This window comes from Chlorocebus sabaeus, chromosome 8 (assembly GCF_047675955.1).
Source record: "Chlorocebus sabaeus isolate Y175 chromosome 8, mChlSab1.0.hap1, whole genome shotgun sequence".
Lineage (NCBI taxonomy): Eukaryota > Metazoa > Chordata > Mammalia > Primates > Cercopithecidae > Chlorocebus > Chlorocebus sabaeus.
The window spans coordinates 143877119-143900471 of NC_132911.1; the positions used below are offsets into that span (position 1 = coordinate 143877119).

The 23353-nt window shown below is 45.9% G+C and overlaps 1 protein-coding gene across 2 annotated transcripts in view; it reads right to left on the minus strand.

Moving 5' to 3' along the window:
• TRAPPC9 (trafficking protein particle complex subunit 9) overlaps positions 1-23353 on the minus strand; it is a 712655-nt gene that overhangs the window by 484880 nt on the left and 204422 nt on the right. The gene's annotated exons all lie outside the window — the stretch shown is intronic.

A 23353-nucleotide genomic window follows, 5' to 3' on the forward strand; every position in this document is an offset into this window, starting at 1 on the left:
CCCTAGTGCCTGGGACTTCAGGCACGCGCCACCACACCTGGCTGATTTTTGTATTTTTGGTAGAGGTGGGGTTTCGCCATGCTGCCCAGGCTGGTTTAGTTTTGGTTTTTGTTTTTGTTTATGTAGGGGATTTTGTTCAGAAACTGTGACTGAAAGGAGCACGCCAGTTTCTGTCCTGACCATTCTCTCTCGTATCAGTTACAACCGCCTGATGCGTCCTCCGTCAGCACAAACTCATATCTGCTGAGTAAAAGTTGAGAGTGCATCACTCCTTAAAAAGGACAGCTCCTTACCACCTGGATGTGACGGCCGAGGCCCGGCCTGCCCTCTGCGTTTGGACCATGCAGAGCCCATCTCTCCCATGAGCCTCTGCTGAGCCACTCCTCAGGCTGGAACGAGTTCCCCTCCCTTCATGCGGCCAGCTCTCTCTTGCCACTTGACCTTAGTCTAAGCGCTACCTCCTCACCCAGCTTCAAGCAGCCACCACTCTCTGCCACAAGACCCTACTTAAACCTCCAAGGAGCCACACGCTGCCACCTGGGTTTTTATCTTACTCGTTATCTATCGATTGATCAGTCTAACCCATGAATCATCTTTAAATCCTCTCTGCATCTCATGTCACATGTCCAACCCAAAAGGAAATCCTGCTAGCTCTCAGAGTGTGCCCAGGGATGGCTTTCGTGGCCAGCACCCACTCAGAGTCACTGTTGTTACCCTCCTGGCTCTTCTCCCCCATTACCTTCACTCCTTTCCCTAAGTCAATTCCCCACACAGCAGGCAGAGTCGCCTGAGGAAAGGGGGCTCACCTCCTGCCCCTAGCACTCAAGAGGAAATGTCAAAGTCTGCACTGGTCTCCAAGGCCTCTGCATGATACACCATTTAACAGAAGAGAAGACCTGGCGGAATGAATGAGTTATTTGACTGCAGTTTTATATATTCTCAAGAACGTAAAGATACTGCCTCCTAAGGAGTTATTTTCAAGGAGCTGCAGCTCCCTGACAGCACCCAGCTGGCATGCAGGAGAAGCCTACCTATAAGTATGGCAAGTATCACAGACTTCCAGCGTAAACCAGGCCAAGAGAACAAACCACCAGAGGCAACCCGTGCAAGAAATCAGGTTAATACCGATTTTGGCTTAAGATACATGGAACAGCAGACACAAAAGAGCAAATGGTAGAAAGTGAGGTTGGTAAGATGTGGACTCACATCGGTATGGCACTTGATAGTTTCTAAGCTTGCCCTCATTTTAATTTTCTTTTTTTTTTTTAAGTTCCAGAGTACACGTCCAGGATGTGCAGGTTTGTCATACGGGTAAACATGCCATGGTGGTTTGCTGCACCTATCAACCCATCACCTAGGTATTAAACCCAGCATGCATTAACTATTTTTCCTAATGCTTTCCCTCCCCTCACTCCACCCCCTGACAGGCCCCAGTATGTGCTGTTCCCCTCCCTGTGTCCACGTGTTCTCATTGTTCAGCTCCCACTTGTAAGTAAGAACATGCGGTGTTTGGTTTTCTGCTCCTGCGTTAGTTTGCTGAGGATAATGAAACTTGCCCCCATTTTACAGAACAGCAATAAACAACCTGCTCACAGTCATACTGGCAATAATTGATCCTAGGCATCATACCACACATGAATGGATATTTAGGAAACTTGATTGGATGGATGGATGGGTGGATGGGTGGCAGGTCTGAAACTCACACTTGGTGTTTTTGATTCTAAGCCTAGGATCCTTTTCACTTTAACACAGTTGTTGGGAAAGAAAAATTCAATAGCTGCATATCTCAAATGAACCCATCTAAGTAACTTCTTATTAAGAAACTAAAGCTTCTTGTGATAAGATGAAGAATATTTACTTTTAATTGATACTAAAACATATATTTCCAAATTCCCAATCACTTAGACCCAAGGCCCTATGCCTAATATCTCTTTGCAAAAATATCAATTAACCAAGCATAATAGAAATAGTTCATAATTTTAAAAAAATAACTTCTCTTAAGCATCATTTGCTAAGGTATATCCCCTTAAGTAGTTCAATTTTCGGGGATGACAAACAATATTCAACTGGGTAAAGAAGAATTAAGCAATTTTCTATTTAGAGGCTTCAAGTCTTCAAAAGTTAAACTGTCTTAAGTTAAAAAATTGTCTACTTGAAAAGTTCATGACACCTTATGCCCAAAATAGCACATGAAGGAACCAGACGTTGTGCATCTATAATAAGAAAAATGACAAACTGATCTGTTTCTGTTGGTGGTGCCTATGGAAGACACGTATGAAGACTGTGATCAAGCACTTAAGAGTAGGGTCCTCCCTGCACTTGGAAGAAACTGGAGGTGCCCAACTGGCCCCTCTTCAAGCACTGCATGTGGGCAGCAAAGATCCACCTGACGTCCCACAAGCAGCTGGGGCTGAATAGGCACGAAACGAACTTCAGAAGATTCTATTCCTCATAACAGGCTAGACAACTCAGACCAGCTCAGCCACTGAGATCAGCTAGAAAACATGGACAAAGGAGTCTTAAAATCCATGCAAGCATCAGAGAGCTAACAAGAACTACAGGGCTACTGTCTAGCAGAGGGGGAAATACGGATACATGAGCCTGACAAACATTCCCTAGAGGTGCCTGCAGATTTCAGAAGAGTTCACCAAGAGAATCTGAGCAGAATCTGAGCAGAACCTTTGACATATTCAAAGGACTTGATGTGAAAAACACTGGTGTTCAGTGTTCCCCGTGGAGAGTGGATAGTAAATCCAGGAAGCTTCAGGTAGGGCCACAAAGTGAAGTGTAGACTGGAAACAAAGCAGCCCTCACTGGGCCTAAGGCCCAGCTTTGTACCATGTCAGTCCCTGCAACTGGTAGGCCATTTTTCTACCAAAATTTATTCCTTGTCACTCCTTGTTCTACCTCCATTTTTGTTTGCCTTTATGCATTGGTAATTCTCTTCCCTCTGACAACCTTATATCCTAATATCCCCCTATTTTTGGTCGCAGTTCAAATGCTACCTCTTCCATAATGCCTCCCCCAGCTGCCCTCATGGAAACCAAGTACATCTTCCTTGGAGTTCCAGCATCTTCTCTATCCTAAGACCCGTGCCTACCTCCTGCTGACCTGTACACAGGCAGAGAGCCTGGTAGGGGGTCAGAGGGGTTGGGGCTCAGGTATGGCTCCCCTCCTACCTGGCTGAATGAGCTTCATCAAGTCAAATAACCTTCTACGAGCTTTAAATCCATCATCCCCTAAATGGGAATAGTGAGAACACATATGCTGTGAGGTTATATAGAAGAATAAATGAATTATTGCACAGGAAGGATTCATCATAATGCCTGGCATGGGGCAAGCATTCAGTAAAAAGAGCTGTTCTTATTCCCACTGCAGCAAATTATGCACGTCTTAGATTCCTTGATGACTATAAACTCCTGGAAGACTGAATTCTTGTCAGATTCACCATTGTGTCCCTCATAGTAGCTGACGCAGGCTCTAACAAATTGGAAGCCCTCAGTAAATAGTAACTAAATGAATGAATAAATTACAGGGTCAAATTCAGTATTTAGTTGACATGCACACAGTTTACACACACACGCTCAATAAAAAATTCCATCATCCCAAAGTCACAGTCAACAACCAACTCCTGGTTAACTGAAATTTCATCAGGTAGATATGTGCAAAGACTTATTTGTAAAGACTCAATCAAAAGCTGTTAAGTTTGAATGAGTTAATTTTCTCTCTTTTTTCCTCATTTCTCTCAGCACCATGGACACAATTTATAAAACCTCTCCATGACACCATGATGCTCGGATGCCTGCTGTGAAGGGTACTAGTATTACGAAGAGAACCATTTGCAAAACATAAACTCCACATTTGTTTAGCATCTTACCCCAGAAACTAGGTCAAGTGGACCTGTAAGCAAGCATGGTATGCAAGACCACTCAGTGTGACTTCGCCCAATAAGTTGTCCTCTGTTGAGTGAAGGCCAGGTGCCCAACAGGGTATTTTTTGCCATTTCATGTCTGTTTGTGTCTGTGTGTCTCCCTGGATCTCCATCCCTCTCTCTGACATATACACAGGGCCTGTAATACAGCTTGTCTAGCTCCTCCCAAGGGAGGCTCCATCCTTAGCAAGCACATAAAAACTTTCATCGCCTGAAGGACCCTGATTCTTCTTTATTTTATTATTATTATTATTTTTTGCCTTGGAAATACCAATCCTATTTTACACTTACAACAATGGTAAATTCTTCATTTCTGGAAATGGTCAGATGTTTTGGCCTGTAGAGGAAAGCAGAGTGAACATCTGGCTTTTGTCTGCCCAGCATTTCTCTTTTCTTTGGGGAGCAGCTCCTTCTTCATCCCATGTGGTTCTGGTTGGATCAAGGTTGGCCTTGATCCTGCCATGGCCAGAGACGAAAACACCCCATCAACAGTGTTTACCCAGAGGACAAACAGAAGGTACAAGAAGGGACATGAAAAGCCCTTCTATGAGATTTGATTTACAAATTCTAGAAGGAAAAGAGTCTGGTTTGTCTTCCTCTAAACCACGTTATAAAGATCCAGCTATGGGCTGAGCGTGGTGGCTCATGCCTGTAATCTCAGTACTTTAGGAGGCCAAGGTGGGTGGATCACTTCAGGTCAGGGGTTCAAGACCAGCCTGGGCAACACGGTGAAACCCCATCTCTACTAAAAATACAAAAAATAGCTGGGCGTGGTAGTGCACGCCTACAGTCCCAGGTACTGGGCAGGTTAAGACAGGAGAATTGGGTGAACCTGGGAGGCAGAGGTTGCAGTGAGCTGAGATCGCACCACTGTACTCCAGCCTGGGTGACAGGGAGAGACTCTGTCTCGAAAAAGAAAAAGATCCAGCTAGGGGCCTGCCTGCAGCCCTCCTTCCCCAACACATTGAGACACTCTGGGCAACACACAACTCTATGAACCTTAGTTTTCTTGGCTCTGAAATGGGAACCAACTAAAAAACTCAATGAGATTTGATGTAAAAGTACTTTGGAAAAACACAAATCAGCAATGTTTTGGAACTAGGAGGCTCTGGGATATGAGCACTTGGCAAAAAAAAAGAAAGAAGTCTTAAAATTCCATCTGAAATTTGCCTCCTTTTTGGACACAGACCTCAAAATCTCCAAGAAACCTCAAAAACCTGCCATCTTCAAGCTCAGAAAAACACTAAGAAAGCTATTCTATGGATTCTTTATAGACTATAGAAGCCTGTTCTCAAATCCAGCTGAAGATACAAAACACAAGAAGCATATAAATTATAAATGGGGACAGAATGTAACCAGCTCAGGTAGGAGGCAGAAGCCAGCCTTCAGAAAACTGAAGCTGAGCCCTTCGCCCATACAGGAACAGAGTTGGAGAGAAGGGGCAGCTGCAGAGGGATGGCGAGAGATGAGATGGAATAAGATGTCGTGAGCAGGGAAGCAAATCACAGGGCACGCCTGGGAAGGATCTCTCTCCAGTTGGGGTGGGGTGGAGGGGAGAAAATTATGTTCAATCATTTAGCCAATTTTTCTGCCAACACAGGCTATCACAAATAGAACAGAGAACAGATTGGGATGGCAATTAATAGGAAGACATGACAAAAAAAGTTACAAACAGATGAAGGCGGCCTAGTAGGAGGACTAAAGAGTTTAGTGGATTTATCAGGACAGAGGGTATTTAAGAATGGTATGAGTCTGGTAGATCATCATGAATAAAACTGAGCTTTTAGAGAGAATTTCATACTTACCATTTATAGTGCTCAATTTTTCTATTAAGAGCAACTCTGTGGGAAATTCAGAAAGACCATTTTGTATGCTAAAATAATACTTCTCTCTAGAATTCAGCCATATCCCAACCACGATGACAATTGGGAGAAATGACAGCTGAAGCAGGATTTGTGCAGGGGAAAGAAAAAGCAGAGTCACAATAAAAACAGCTCTTCTAGGAAGGGGTGAGGGCTGAGAGCCACGTCCATGGCTTGGCACCAGGCGCTCAGTATGCACCGTCCAACTCTTTACACCCTGTAAAGCCAGGCGTTCTCTTACCGATTCTATAGATGAGGAAGCTGAGGCTCTGAGAAGGTAAGTAACTTGCTCAGTATCACACAGCTCATCAGAAGCACAGTCAGAAGTAGACCTCATGACAACTGGATTGGTCACTACCCAGCAAAACTGACCCAAATAATATATTTCAGTCCCCAAACTGGGCTTCCACAAAAGCTCACCAGCCAAGGTTGTTCTGCAGCACATCACCGGGTCAAAACTGTGCACCATGCGTTCCACTAAACTAATCCCAAGGACCCTTGCAGGGGCTTTAGCATCTATCTCCAGTGGTGGGATCTACGTAGGGATGTGTTCATTTTGGTACACTTTTAAAAGAGACACTAATGCATAAGGCTGACTACATTTTCCTCTCTTGTGAGAGGCACCTAAAATAAACGAGAATAAAATACATTAACAAAGGCAACAGGAGGCAACAATTGCTCAGTGGGAGTTTGTCAGGGATATGCTGTTCCAGGTAGAATATATTTTAAAGATGCTTTCTCATTTAGTCATAAAATCCACAGGTGCCAGAAAAGCCCATCTGGTTATCATAAAATATCCTCAAGAAAACCAAAGCAGTAGAAGCAGTTGGCTAAGAAATTAGCCAATACTCATCCTAAATTTCCATAAAGAAAGTAGCATGCTCATTCATTCAGAAACTTTGGAATATGCTTAGGAAAGAAAAAATAATCATACAGGAATAGTGGCCTTCACATACTATTTCAATGGCAACAGTCCATCTTCCCCACGGGCAGCCTCACTTTGAGACTGGTCTTCCTTCTGTCGGATGCTCCCTGCAGTGGGGCCAGACTTAAAGTCCTCTGCCCTCACCGACACCAGAAGCCTCCAGGTACAGGAGGCTGTAACTACCAACTGAACCTGTGAAATGTTCTGGGTGGTTCCCAACTTGTTCTAAACTTAGACTGTGGGGACAATTGCACAACCCTGTGAATACACTAAGTGACCGAATTGTATCTCAAGTGAATTCTATCTCAACAAATATTTTTTAAAAACTAAAGGAGTAGTACAACTGTGTTAGGGTACAAACACACTTTGGGGGTAGGGAGGAAGATAAAGAGAAAAGAGAGATTATATCCAAAGGAATAACAATTAGACCAGAAGCTAACCTCCCAGCAGCAAGGGAAGTCATAAGAATTCATCTTCAAAATATTAAAGAAAATTCATCTGCTACACTAGACTGTGTATACAGCAGAACTTTTTTAAAGAATGATGGTGACAAACACACTCTTTGGCTAAAAATTAAGAGAACTTACCACCAACACGTTCTCACTAGGAACTTCTAAATACTATACTTCAGGTACATAGAAAATCATTTCAGAAGGAAGGTCAAAGATACAGAAAAGAATGGGAAACACAGAAAGCAGTAGGCAAGTAGACACATCAAAACATTGTGCTTTAGTCAACTCCATATGTTTTCTTTCTCCTTTTTTTTTTTTTTTTTTTTTTGAGACAGAGTCTCACTCTGTGGCCCAGGCTGGAGTGCAGTGGTGTGATCTCGGCTCATTGCAACCTCCACCTCCCAGGTTCAAGCAATTCTCTGCCTCAGTCTCCCAAGTAGCTGGGATTACCAGCACCTGTCACCATGCCCAGCTAATTTTTTTTTTGTATTTTTAGTAGAGACCGGGTTTCGCCATCTTGGCCAGGCTAGTCTTGAACTCCTGACTGACCTCGTGATCCACCTGCCTCAGCCTCCCAAAGTGCCGGGATTACAGGTGTGAGACACCGCACCCGGCCTCTTTTTTCTTTTTTGAGACAGAGTCTTACTCTATCGCCAAGGCTGGTGTGTATGGCGCAATCTCGGCTCACTGCAACCACTGCTTCCCGGGTTCATGCCTCGGCCTCCCAAGTGGCTGAGATTACAGGCGCACGCCACCACACCCAGCTAATTTTTGTATTTTTAGTAGAGATGGGGTTTCGCCATGTTGGCCAGGCTGGTGTCAAATTCCTGGCCTCAAGTGATCCACCAGCCTCAGCCTCCCAAAGTGCTGGGGTTACAGGCATGAGCCACCACACCCGGCCTCTATATGTTTTCGATGTACCAAATATTCCCTTGGCCTCTAAAATGTACAAAGCAACATCGCATAGGCAGAAAAGGTCCTTTAAAGTTGCAGCCCTAAAATCTGAGAGTGAGATTTCCTTCTAGGGTCCCAGATAACTCCACATGGCAGTGTACACAGATGCACACTGCCTCCCAGTCATTTCACAGGGAGTCCAGACTGTCACCTGCCAGGGCAAAAGTAAACATTCATACAGCAGCAAGGCCATCTCACAACAGGCACAAGCATAAAATGTGCTCCAAGAGCTAATGTCCAACCAAGACTGCACGTGGTACCTACTGGTAAGAATGATCCCCTTTGCTGGACAAAGACACTGGCCACACAGAAAACCAGCTACAAAGCACTTTTAAAGCACTGAACAGTCATGTTAGCATAAGGATATTACTGCATTTTCTTTCCTTCTAAAGATGGTTAAGAAAAAAAGAAGTGGGGCCAGGCGCGGTGGCTCATGCCTATAATCCCAGCACTTTGGGAGGCCAAGGTAGGTGGGTCACCTGAGGTCAGAAATTCAAGACCTGCCTGACCAACATGGTGAAATCCCATCTCTACCTAAAATACAAAAAAAAATTCAGCTGGGGGTGGTGGCGGGCGCATGTAGTCCCAGCTACTCAGGAGGCTGAGGCAGAAGAATGGGGTGAACCCAGGAGGCGGAGCTTGCAGTGAGCCGAGATCATGCCACTGCACTCCAGCCTGGGCAACACAGTGAGACTCCGTCTCAAAAAAATAAAATAAAATAAAATACAAAAGTAGCCAGGCATGGTGGCACACGCCTGTAATCCCAGCTACTCAGGAGGCTGAGGCAGAAGAATTGCTTGAACCTGGGAGGTGGAGGTTGCAGTGAGCCAAGGTCATGCCACTGCACCCCAGCCTGGGCAACAAGAGCACAACTCCATCTCAAAAAAAAACAAAAGAGGCCAGGCGTGGTGGCTCATGCCTGTAATCCCAGAACTTTGGGAGGCCAAGGTGGGCGGATCACAAGGTCAGGAGATAGAGACCATCCTGGCTAACACGGTGAAACCCCATCTCTACCAAAAATACAAAAAATTAGCCGGGCGAGGTGGCGGGTGCCTGTAGTCACAGCTACTCGGGAGGCTGAGGCAGGAGAATAGCATGAACCCGGGAGGCGGAGCCTGCAGTGAGCCAAGATCGTGCCACTGCACTCCAGCCTGGGTGACAAAGCGAGACTCTGTCTCAAAAAAAAAAAAAAGAAAGAAAGAAAAGAAAGTGGATGAAACTGAAGCAGGTGAGGACTCAGCCACAGGTAAGTAAGGCATTTGTGAGCACTGGCAATCGGTCCTGGAGGACATGCCCTCTTCCGCGGAAATCGTCAAGAGAAGTGGAAACTGTGGCTGGGGGTCTTAGGACCCCTCTGACTGAGACAGGAAATCAGACTTGGATCTGGGCACTTACAACAGGGACCTGCACTGACATCTTTACTAGACCATAGAGTGTTGGGGGCAGGAAACCTGCATTTAAAGTCTGTATCCAAATAGTTTGTCACAGTGCCTAGCACAGAGTAGCAATGGAGAAAAATATTTGCTGGGCGAACGAATGAGCTAATGTCATTTCCTAGTTCCTGTGTGATGAGAAATGCCTCGCAGCCTCAGGTGCTGCCCGGCACATGGGAAGCCCAGGACACCCCTCCAAGGCCATCATTTTCAGGGACAGATGCACAGGCACTCCCTGAAGTTGTGTCATGTGGCAGCCAAGAACTGCATGCCTGCACTGAAAAGCGCCTAATAATGACAGGAATGAATGAGTTTGTGAATTAATGACTTCATGAATGAATAAGTAAATGGCCAGCAAAAAGAGAGAAAAGCAGTTAGCAGTTTGTTGCCGGGCTTTCAAAACCAAAGATTAGTTTTAAAAACTGCTAGTAAATCACTGCTTTTTTTTTTTTTTTCTTGAGATGGAGTCTTGCTCTCTCAGCCAGTGTGGATTACAGTGGTGTGATTGCAGCTCACTGCAACCTCTGCCTCCCGGGTTCAAGAAATTCTCCTGCCTCAGCCCCCCAAGTAGCTGGGATTACATGTGCGGCACCACCACACCCAGCTAATTTTTTTTTGTATTTTTAGTACAGACCCCTCTCTCTCCCCCACCACGTACACACACACACACACACACACACACACACACACAGGTAAACATACACTCTTTCCCCCACCACATACACACACACACACACACACACACACACACACACACACACACAAACATGGTCTCTCCCCCACCACACGCACACACACGTTAAGTCCCTGGAATTGACTTCGCTCTTTTCTGCCACAGCATTTTTACACACACATAAAACAACATTTTCCCACCCTACCCTTTTCACCTATTTGAGTGCTGACCCTTCTGTAAATCTTACCTCAGTAATTATTCCCAAAGAAAAGCCTTCCCAGCCCTTTAAATTAAGTCAAACCCTGATTATATACTCTCGGCATCATATATTCTGTAGCTGGCATTTAGCAGTTACAATTTTTCATTTATTTGTGAAATTGCTTATCCCTCTCACTAGACTTATGCTAATACAGTAGCCACTAGAGAACTGTGGGTACTTAAATTTAAAGTAATTAAAATTAAATAAAATTAATAATGAGTCATTGAGATCAGGGGTCCCCCACCCCCGGTCCGTGGCCTGTTAGGAAATGGGCCACGCAGCAGGAGGTGAGTGGAGGGCAAGTGAGCACACCTGAGCTCCGCCTCCTGCCAGATCAGGGGAAGCATTAGATTCTCATAGGATCACAAACCCTACTGTGAAATGCACACGCAAGGCATCTAGGTTGCGTGCTCTTTACAAGAATCTAACGCCTGATGATCTGAGGCGGAACAACTTTATCTTGAAACCACTGTTTTCCATGAAACCCATCCCTGGTGCCAAAAAAGCTGGGGACCTCTGCTTTAGATGCAACGTCCATGTCTCAAGTGGCCAAGGCCACATGTGGCTGGTGGCTGCAATGGTGGACAGTACTGCACAGGTCATTCCCACCAGTACATAGAGTCCTGTGGATGGTGCCACCCTGGATGCTAAGCTCCTAGAGGGCAGAGACTGTGTCTTATTTTACTCCAGACACTCCCAAGAGTAGCAGAGTGCATGCAATAAAACAGATACGCAACAAATATTTGTGACGAAGATGGAGGAAAAAAAAGAACTATGACTGCTTTCTTTGCTAAAGTATAAAAACCCAGAAAGAAGAAAATTGTGTAAGTCCTGTTACCTGATTAGAGAGAACATTAAGAATTAGTTACTTCCATAATTTAAAACTGTATGACATAATTCAAAATCTTCTATAATTTCTGCTCCCTATTCAACAAATACTTGTGAGTACTTTATATGTGCCACACAATACTACACACACAAGTTAATTCAAGATGGTTCATAGGCCTAAATGCAAAAACTGAAACAATACATTTTCTAGAAGAAAACATATTTCCATGACCTTGATGTAAGTAAAGATTTCCTAAACAAAAATTAGGACTAACCAAGAGGAAAATAATTATAATAAAATTAAGAAACCTAAGAAAAATTACAATACATATATATTTTTTTGAGATGGAGTTTCACTCTTATTGCCCAGGAGGGAGTGCAGTGGCACAATCTAGGCTCACTGCAACCTCTACCTCCCTGGTTCAAGCAATTCTTCTGCCTCAGCCTCCCGAGTAGGCTGGGATTACAAGCACCTGCCACCATGCGCAGTTAATTTTTTGTATTTTTAGTAGAGACAGGGTTTCGCCATGTTGGTCAGGCTGGTCTCTAACTCCTGACCTCAGGTGATCCACCTGCCTCGGCCTCCCAAAGTGCTGGGATTACAGGCGTGAGCCACCGTGCCCGGCTGAAAAGTTACAATTTTTAGTTAAGAAATTTAATTAAGAAAATTGGTAAATTCTCTTCATCAAAAGGCAGCATCAGGAAAGTAAAAAGCCTGGCCACAGATTCTAAGATGTGTGCAACACTCATAGCTGACAATGGACTAATATCCAAAATATGTTGAGTACTCCTGTAAATCAGTTGGAAGGTAAATAACCCAATAAAAAAATGAAGAAAATATTTTAATAGACACTTCACAAAAGTATATATCCAAATAATAAATAAGTATATGACAGACTTGCAACATTACTGGCTACTTGGGAAAAGCAAGTTAATACCACAGTGAGACAACACCACATGTAAACCAGAACAGCTGTAATTTAAAACACTGACAACACCAATACGTGGTGAAGATCTGGAGCAAGAGAGAGTTCATACGTAGCACTGGAATGTAAGGAAATCCCAAGGACCATTTTGAAAATCTGTTTGGTTATGGATCCATGAAAGCCAACATAAACATGAGCTTATGTCCACCAAATACGTGCACAAGAATGTCTATAGCAGCATCATTCATAACAGCCCAAATGTAAAAACCGCCCACATGTTCATCACAAGTATAATGAATAAACTGTGGCATTTTCAGGCAATACCGTCCAGCCATAGAAAAGAACAAATGCAAAACACAATATATACGCATCTCAGAAATCAAGTGCAGAAAGAAGGAAAAAAACAAGATACAGACTTCTAACATGGAGAAATTAAGAGCATACAATTGTGTCACTTTAGGCCAAAGGAAAAAAGAAAACAAAAGAATGTACTTTTTTTTTTTTTTTTTGAGACAGAGTCTCACTTTGTCACCCAGGCTGGAGTGCTGTGGTGTGATCATGACTCACTGCAACCTCCGCCTCCCAGGTTCAAGAAGTTCTGCCTCAGCCACCCAAGTAGCTGGGATTACAGGCATGTGCCACCAGGCCTGGCTAATTTTTATATTTTTAGCAGAGATGGGGTTTCACCATGTTGGCCAGGCTGGTCTCGAACTCCTGGCTTCAAGTGACCCACCCGCCTCAGCCTCCCAAAGTGCTGGGATTGCAGGCATGAGCCACAGCGGTCACTTACTTCTTCTACATGGAACTTAAGTAAAAACAAAACTAATCTATGTTAGAAGTCGTAATTTACAGTTATCTTTGTGGGGAGTTATCGACTGGAGGACTCGAGAGAACTGGAGGGTGCTGGAAATTATTTGTATCATGATCTGGGTGTTTACACAGATTAATATGAACATAAAAATAAAAATTCATCAAGCTATAAACTTAACCTTTGTGTTCATTACTGTATGTAAGTTATACTTCCATAAAAAAAGACTTCAAATACCACTTAAAAAATATCAGGGAATAAATGTAGTAAAATCTGTGGGACCTTTATAGAGAATATGAGGCAATATTTTTGAAAGACATTTAAAATGACAAATAAATGAAGAGACATACAATATTCATAGATAGGAAGACTAACCACCATAAACATGTCACTTCTCCTCCAAATTAATCTATAGATTTGATGCAGTCCCAGTCAATATTCTAACATACTGCTTTCAGGAACTTGACACATTGATTCTAAAATTGATGTGGGCTGGGTGCGGTGGCTCACGCTGTAATTCCAGCACTTTGGCAGGCCAGGGCGGGCAGATCACCTGAGGTCAGGAGTTTGAGACCAGTCTGGCTAACATGGTGAAACCCCGCCTCTATTAAAAATAAAAAAAATTAGCTGGGTGTGGTGGCACATGCCTGTAGTCCCAGCTACTCAGGACGCTGAGGCAGGAGAATCACTTGAGCCTGGGAGGTGGAGGATGCAGTGAGCCGAGATCACACCACTGCACTGGCCTGGGTGACACAGTGAGACTTCATCCCAAAAAAATATACAAAATAAATGAAATAAAATTGATGTGGAAGATCATCAGACACAGAGCATCCAAAAAGCTCCTGAACAATCATCTAGTCAGGAGACTTGCCCCATCAGACCTCAAAACTCATCATCACGGGGAACAGAGAATAAGCAGCAACTAGGTCTGCCTGGAGAAGCCCAGAATTTGGAACAACTGCCTTGAGATTCAGAGAATGAGTAAGTTTTTCAAGAAAACAAGCAGAAGACAGTCTATACCAATGGTTCCCAAACTTTGCTGCACATTAGAATCATCTGGGGTACTTTGAAAAACTGTAAGTCCAGTTAAATCTCCAAATTTAGGACTAGGAGTCAGACATGTTTTTTTAAGATCCCCAGGTGATTCCAGAGTGCAGAAAAGCTGGAGAGCCACTGGTTTATTCTTGCAGTAAATATGAGGGCATGGCAAATCAGAGAAATGCAAGTAATTCAGTGTTCCTGGAATATAAACCACAGGAGGGAGGAGGGGGACGGCAAGGCAGCAGCAAGGGCACACCGTGCAGGCCCCGGGAGAGACCGTCCCGAGGGTGACGGGACACCACCAGAAGTCACCCCACAGAAGAGGGGCAGAGTCAGATTCTGCCTTAGAAACATGACTGCAGTGACAATGTGGAAGATAGTGGAAAAGGGGACAAAATTAGCAGCCGGGAGCCCAATCCAAAGACTACTAAAATGGCAAAGATGAGAAATGACAAGGGCCTGAATCAGAGCAGTGACGCGGACACAGGGAGAAGGCGTGAAAATACTTAGAAAACCAAATTGGCAATACTTGGTGTGATCAACACGATGAGCTAACAGTAAACCAACTGGCAGTGATCCGTAGAAATCCTCCCTTTCCTCTTGGGACGAAAATACTCTGAAATCCCTGTCCTGAACACCTAGCTGACTTGTCTCACGGTGAGTCACTGCCAGCCTGGGCGTAAAGGGCACTAATGAAAACAGCCAGCTCAGTGGTCCGGGAGACGTCGGCTCCGGCTGCCTGCAATGGGGATCACCTGTTGCTGACGAATGACAAACACCTGGATTTTCATTCTATCCTGCTGGTTTAGGAAGTTATTTTCCAACCCAAATTTAAATCAAAGAAGTGAGTCAACCTCCCCACCTACAGGCTAACAGTGGCTAGGGAGAAGTGCACTTACAGGTTATTAGACAAGATGTCGGCAGCATATTCAGCTTAGGGGTGCTGAAAAACTTTCAGGGTCCGGAGGAGCCCCAGCACCAGAAAAGTGCTCCTGAGAGCTCCAGGGAAGCAGGAGCAGGCTGACCTTTCCCTAGGCTGCACCGCCACGCTGTGAAATTAGTGCCTGTGAGTCAGACGGCAGGGAGATGGCACAGGCTAAATATAACGATGGGCAGGCTGTCCAAAGCGTCATTAACCTTTTTCCTTCAGAACAAAGGCGGATAACCCACCGAACACAAGACAAAAGCAGCGCATAATATGACAAATGGCCAATGTAACCCGAAAATAATTGCAGATCTGAATTAAACCGTAAGATGAGAATTGATTTCAGCTCGAAGATGTAGAGAGCTGGGAACAACAATGCTCCCCTCTTGTGACAAGGAAAAAGAGTTGGATAAACTGAAAATTAACTTTCCCTGCCTGATCAGAGAGCTGGGGCCACGGGAAACAGCCAGCCTGGAATGCAGAGCGAGGCCCCCGCAGGGGAAGCGCGACCCCTGTGCTGCCAGGGCTCCAGCAAACACCAGGCAAGGCAACAAAAAGCTTCAGCTGGAACCTTCAGGAACCGCCCAAGGCTAGGGTGGGCTGGCAAGAGTGGAGGGGCCCGGGAGCTGCAGACCAAGGGGCTTCCCACCAGGAGCTCACCGGGAAGAGGGAGCAGGCCCCGGAGAAAGCTGCTCCTTGGAGCTGGCTTGAGGGCACCAGGTCAGCCTCCCTTTCTGTTTCACGGAGTCAAAGCAGAGGGAAGAACAATGAAGACGGCAGCAGTGTGAGGGCACAGAGGGAAGCCCCACGCCAGCCTCCACCCAGACGCGCTTCCCTCAACCCCCTCAAATCAGGAGCCCACAGGCAGGCAGGCAGCTGGGGGTGGAGGGCCGCTGAGCCACGTGAGCACACGAGGCCCTCTTGAGAGACGGAGCCCAGGAACAAAGTGTAAGAGGGCCTCGGATGGGGCCCTCGGGAGTTCCAGTGTTTCCCGGTAAAGAGGAAAAAGAAGAATCTCCAACTGAATGGGACAGAGAGCTGCTCCTGAGGCAGTAAGAAAAGCAAGAGTATTGGAGGAGGATGCACTCACCAGGGGCTAGGAACAAAAAAACAAGACTCCGGCCCTGCCCGCGAGATGAGGGTGGTGGAGTGAGAAGCACGAAGTGCAGGTGTGCTTCCCGCTGCTCGGGACTCACTGGCATGGAGGCCGCATCCACCTCACTGACCTGGAGGGGATGCGTGGGAGGCGCCTGGACAGCGACACCAACGCATGCGCACGCCGCCAGGTCCTCTGCTCTCCCCGGCCCCTGGGCTCTCTGGTCTCAGGAAAGAACCCAAGTTTCCATGAAATCCCTGGCCTTCTTCTTAGTAACACATGTTTGTGGGAAAAACTCAGGCAAATAGAAATTGCAAAGAAAAAAAGAAATATTATGGTATTGAGATTCCAGTCACCTTTGTCTTTGAATTCTGGGCAATTCAGGATGAGTCACTGTTCTTAAAAAATAAGACTACGAATTCCAAAAATTAGTATTTGTTTTCAAGAGCAGTAGCAGATGAGGACAAAGACACTGAATAACTGTCCCAATTTCAGAGTACAATAAGGGGGGAAGGGGCAAGTTATGGAAGTGAATACAATGCGTTCAAGAGCGATGGCTCTCGAATAAAATTCATTCCTGACCACAATGATAAGGGGAAGCATCCGTTATCATAAAATTGTGAAGAAGCAAAATATAATGAAGTGCCAAATAGACATGTTTTTTTTTCACCCTAGTCTCCAATTCTGGACAAAGAACTGAACTGATTCCAACTTCCCACAGGCAGTTTGTCTTTCGCCTGATAAACATGAGGCATTTCAGGCAAAAAGAACTGCATTTTTCTAGCCGGACAGAAGAGATTCTAATGGGAGCTCACGAAACTACTTGACCTGCTACTGAATTGTGTGCTGCAGCGTCCAACGGTGACAGTGCACAGGGGCGCTGGGGGGAGGACTGGGGAGAATTCTGATCCCCCAGGCTATGGGATCTCCCCTACCACTGCATGTCCACATCGCCTCTTGCTCTCCAGGACACCTGGCACACTCCTGGTTAAGACCGTCCTGCCTCAACTTCAGGTGGTTACACTTACCGCCTGCCATACCCAGGTGAATCTCAGATGACACTCCCAAATCTAGCCCGCTTACCTTCTTTTACTTTATTTTTTGAGTCAGTGTCTCACTCTGTCGCCCAGGCTGGAGTGCAATGGCACCAACACAGCTCACGACAGCCTGGAACTCCTGGGCTCAAACAATCCTCCCGCCTCAGCCTCCCAAGCCCAGCTCATTTTGCTTATTTTTTTGTAGCGATGGGGTCTTGCTGCGCTGACTGGTCTCAAACTCCCGGGCTCAAGTGATCCTCCCACCTCTGACTCACAAATCACTGGGATTACAGGTGTGAGCCACCGCACCCAGCCCCCCTCGCCTTCTTAAAGCAGAGTTTCCCATCATACCAGCCTTCTTTTAAAAAGCTGTCAGCAGCTCTCCAGTATCTTTCAATGAAGTCCAAATTACTTCTGGAACTTCAGGCCTTCCACAGCCTACCTGAGCCTGCCATTCCCACAAGGATCCCCTCCTGCTCCTGGGTCCTCTAAGCTGTCCAGACCAGCCTTTATTCAGGGCCACCCTGTCACCTGCATCCCTGCTGGTGGTATCCAGCTCATCTTCAGTCAGGATCTGTTCAAAGACCCTTCATTCAGGTCAGGCGTGGTGGCTCACATCTGTAATTCCAGCACTTTGGGAGGCCGAGGCAGGTGGAGCACCTGAGGTCAGGAGTTTGAGACCAGCCTGTCCAACATGATGAAACCCTGTCCCTACTAAAAACACAAAAATTAGCCAGGCGTGGTGGTGTGTCCCTGTCATCCCAGCTACTCGGGAGGAGAATCGCTTGAACCCAGGAGATGGAGGTTGCAGTGAGCAGAGATCACACCACTGCACTCCATCTCAAAAACAAAAATTGGGCCGGGCGTGGTGGTGCATGCCTGTAATCCCAGCACTTTGGGAGGCCAAGGCAGGTGGATCATGAGGTCAAGGGATTGAGACTATCCTGGCCAACATGGTGAACCCCTGTCTCTACTAAAAATACAAAACTTAGCTGGGTGTGGTGGTGCACGCCTATAGTCCCAGCTACAAGGGAGGCTGAGGCAGGAGAATCGCTTAAACCTGGGAGGCAGAGGTTGCAGCGAGCTGAGATTGCGCTACTGCAGTCCAGCCTGGCAACAGAGCAAGACTCCATCTCAAAAAAATAAAATTAAATTGAATTAAAATTAAAAAGATTTTAAAAGACCCTTCATTCAGAGTTCAGAAAGCAACACCAGATCGTCACAGCCAGACAGCTCTCCCGTCTCTGAACTCAGGGTGAGGAACACTCGGCAGCCTTCGCAGTGTGCCTTCCGTCCCTCACTTGCTAAACGTATGCCAAAAATCTGCTCTGACCAGGCCCCGCTGCATCCTGGGAAAGAAGAGAGCACAGGCCAGCTGCATGGGAGACTCCGGGAAGAATGAGCCCAAGCTCTGCCGCCACAGGACATGGAGGGAGGGGACACTCAAGGGCTTGCAGGAGGGAGGGGCTGATGTGGGTTGGCAGAAAAAGAGAGACGGACATTCCAGGTGGAGGGAAGAGCCCAGATGAAGGGAAGAGCCAGGGTGGGGCATGCAAGGGCCCAGTAACACGAAGAGGCAGAGAGACAGAGAGAGAGAGATTGGGAGCAGATTACATAGAGACTTAGACACCAAAGTGAGGAGCACATTTGTTTTTGAGAAAACTCTAAGACATACCAGAAGATGGATTCAAGAGGGACAGGCTAGTGATGGGGAGAAGAGTTACTAGGCTCCTGTGATGGCTCAGATAAAAGGTGTTTCGTGTGCGTACCAAGGCAAAGAGGGACAGAGGATGGAGGGATGTTTAAGAGAAAAAACAGATGAGCCTTGGGGAAGAACGGATAGACCTCTAACCGTGAGAGAACCATCTGAACAGCCCCAGGCCTCTCACCGGCACTTCCCGGCAGATGATGATGGCTTTTGCCACCAAAGGAAACCCAGAAAGGTGAGCCGGTCTGGAGAGAATGACAATCCATCAGAGTTTGGACAAGCTGAACTGGAGGTGCTTTCGGGGCTGCCAGGTGAAAAAGTCAGAAAGCCAGCTAAAAACATTGACATGGAATTCAGGACCAGAAATAGACGTTTCAGAGTCATTACCATCATGTTAGAGCCTGTGAAATCATTTAGGAAAAATATGGCGTAAGATAAGTATCAAGGACAAAACTGTTAGGAACATCCGTAGCTGGGGATGCAGCAGTGAAGGGAAGTCGGGAACAGTCAGTGTGGCACGGCAAGGGCCAGGGGAGAGAAGCTCCCCACCTACCGGAGGACTGGCCAGTCACTGGCGTCTCACGAGGATGAGTAAGTGGCAACCGCAGAGGGGGAGGGAGGTTAAAAGCCTGATTTCAACAGGCAGAAAAGTACAAGAAGGATGAAAAAGTGAAGGGGAAAGAGTAAGGAGGAGCCAGAGAGAAAGCCACGGTTGAGAAGAGGATTTGGGCATATCGGCTGAGGGCCTGGTACAAAACTGCTCAAAGTTTGGTACACAGCATTCCCCAGAGAACGGGTCAGAAACACAGATCGCACCCCAGCGCCCACGGAAAGGGATGTCGAAGAGCTGGGTGGGCCGAGGAATCTGCGTTTTAGCAGAGACACTTTGATGCAGGTGGTCCTTGGACCGTGACCTAGAAAAACAAGGGCAAGTTCAAAAGACCAAAGAGAAAGGATACCTGATCCGGAACACAAGTCAGACGATTCACCTCTGATGAGAGGAGGACCCCACCTTCCTCCAGAACGAAACAGATGGGAAAACAAGTGTATCCCAGAGGAAAAGGAGGCAGCAGAGAAGGTTTCTGCCTGATGGCCTCTAGTAGATCTTTGAAAAGAGACCATCTGCTGAGAGGAAGAGACACAAGAGTGGGGGAAAGCCTTAAAAAAGTGGCACGTTGACAACAGCCAAAACTAGGCGCACACTTGCCCCTGTGTTGTGATGAATGAATGTTTAGTGGGAGAGCCGTGTGATACAGATATGCATATTTTCCCCATGGTGTTCAAATCATGAGATAAAATGAACTCTACTCACCAAAGTCAACCTATCCCTTCTCAAGATACAAAAGCAGCAGATGACTTACAGGACCAGGTTTGCTGCCCACTCTCTATTACCCTCCTCTCTGACAAGGACTGAAAGATTCCTTACATGAACTGCTATCATATCCCCATTTTTCAAAAAATCAAGTCTCCATTTGTCCAACAGAATTGTGACATTCACTTCCCCGCAAACCAGAAGTTATAGGTACCACAAAGATGGACCTAGAAATACTGTTCTGTTTGTTCCCTAAGGCAGGGGCCCACAACCCCCAGTACCAGTCTGTGGCCTGTTAGGAAATGAGCCGCACAGCAGGAGGTGCGCGGCAGCCTAGCGAGCATTACAGCCTGAGCTCCACCTCCTGTCTGCTCAGCAGCGGCCTCAGGCTCTCACAGGAGTGCAAACTCTATTGTGAACTGTGCGCGCCAAGGATCTAGGTTGCACGCTCCTTAAGAGAATCTAATGCCTGGTGATCTGAGGTGGAAGAGTTTCATCCCAAAACCATCCCCTCGCCACCCTGGTCTGCTAAAAAATTGGTCCTTGGTGCCAAAAAGGTTGGGGACCTCTGCCCAAAGGGAAGGAAGGAGTGGATAACAGCAGGACAAGCTCTGCAGCAGGCAGGGCCCCTGGTGCTGCTGTGTGAGGCCTTGGACAAATCATTCCACCTTCCTGGGACTCAGGTTCCTGTTGTAAACCAGATTGATTAGCTGACATCTACCGTCTCGTCTCATTCTGTGGTACTAGGGATCACTATTTCCCATACTGAAACTGAAATGCCACATTTAATTATCATGTCTAACAGAAACTGTCAGCAGGGAAAGCTGACATTTCTCTTACAAAACCAAAAGCCAAAAAGTACACAGAGAAAGAAAACCAAATTAAATAATTAATTAATTGAAAAGGAAACCAAAGCAGGTAATGCTTTCATCCCACTGTCAAGAAACAGCAACCCCGAAGGCAGTTTTCATCTGAGGCATCAATCCCAATAACATCAAAACACTAATTTATCAATCTTCCCAACAGCTCCCTGTGCTCAAACACGTCCCTCAGACAAAGAGGGCACACGCAGCAGCCTGGCTCGATCTTCCGGATAATTCCTTCATGAAAACCTTCTTGGATAAAATAATTTTTCAATCTCATCAGATGAAAAAGCTATTATGCAAAAGTATTATTACTAAGGTGTCTCCAATTCTTTTTTTTTTTTTTTTTTTTTTTTTTTTTTTTTTTGAGACAGAGTTTTGCTCTGTCACCAGGCTGGAGTGCTGTGGCGTGATCTCAGCTCACTGCAATCTCTGCTTTCCGGGTTCAAGTGATTCTCCTGCCTCAGCCGTCCCAGTACCTGGGATTAAGGTACACGCCACCACACTAAGCTAATTTTTGTATTTTTAGTAGAGATGGGGTTTCACCATGTTGGCCAGGATGGTCTCGATCTCCTGACCTCATGATCCACCCACCTCGGCCTCCCAAAGTGCTGGGATTACAGGCATGAGCCACTGCGCCCAACCTCCTTTATTCTTTTAAAAAACACTTTATTATGAAATATAACACTGATTGACAAAACTGCCAAAAATAAATGTATCGCTTAATGAATTATTATGAAGCAAACACCCTAGAAAACACCACACAGGTCCAGAAGCAGAATTTTACCAGCCCCCTAGAAGCCCTCGATTTGCCCATCCCAATGCTGATGTCCTCACTCACCCACAGGGCCCACCACCCAGACTTTGTGCTAGTCACTTCCTTGCTTCTCTTTGCCATTTTACCACCTAAGCACACCGTGATGAAACTACAGTTTAGCTGTGCCTATTTTTAAATGTCTCATTTAACTCTCTAACTACAGACAGCCTTTTCATCTCTTTTTTGTGGTGTGTGTCTGTAAAATTCACATAATTTAAAGTTTGCCATTTTAACCATTTGTAAATTATGTGGGGTCAGCAGCATGAAGCACATTCACACTGTTGTACAATCACCACCATCATCCATCTCCAGACCTTCATCCCTTTTCCCCCCTGATAATTTACTTGTTGAGGGAACCAATTCATGGACTGCGGGGTTTCCTGGAGTCTGGACGGCCAACTGCGTCCCCACAGTGTAGTTTAACAAGCTTTTCTGCCCTCTGAAGTCCTGTAAATTAGTAGTTAGAGCCAGAGCGCTGATCAGCCTCAGGTGTGATTCTGGACCACTGCTGATTCACAGAAGGTGCTGTGTTCTTGCAGCAGGAGGAACATAATGTGTGGCTGTCTCTTCTTTTGTTATGTGGATGCTTACTGTCTCGACCCATTAATCTATTAGGGATGGCAAAATGATGATATTCGAATTCTATCATCCTTTTCTCAATTGTTAGCTCAAATACTTCTATAAAGAGAGACTCCCTTCATCAACTGTTATTAGATCGTCCAATCGCACGGTCTGTATGAAAAGGCAGAATAAATACTCATTGCTTACCATTTTCAAAATGACAAATCGCTCCCCCATCATTTTCCAAGGGTGAACAATTCTCTCAAGCAGCATTGAGAACTCATGGACTGGAACACAGTTCGCATCCTTACTGATGCTCAAATTGCCAGGGGTCACCTCTCAGGCGGAGCCCTTCGGCACAACCTCAATGCTCTCTAATCGCCCCTTTGCTGCAAGTTTGACAAGATGATCCGAGATCACCTTCCTGCTCTGTTTCCTGCTCCACATCTAGAACTGGCTACTTCTCTGAGAAGCGCTGGTTTCTCTGAGTGAGAAAGTGTGTTTGAAGACCAGGAGGTGGGCATTAGGAACACTCACTGCTGCTGGACGGGTCCGTTTCTAGACTCGGACAGTGTACGAGGCTGGGAGATCGACAGATTTTCAAATAGTTCATGATTCCTTACTGATATTTTTTATTCAAATTCTAGACTACAAGGTTTTTACTTAACCTCATAATCTGACATCAGTTACTTCCTGTCTTCCATATGAGAATCCTAGTTCAAAACTAGATTCAGAGGATAGAATGAGATTATCACAGAATTAATCATTTACTCCACACTGATACATAGTTTCAGAAAAATAGCACTAACACTATTTCTACCAAAACAATTATGGAGAACAGTTTAAAAATTACCTTTGGGGGCCGGGCGCGGTGGCTCACGCCTGTAATCCCAGCACTTTGGGAGGCCGAGGCGGGCGGATCACAAGGTCAGGAGATCGAGA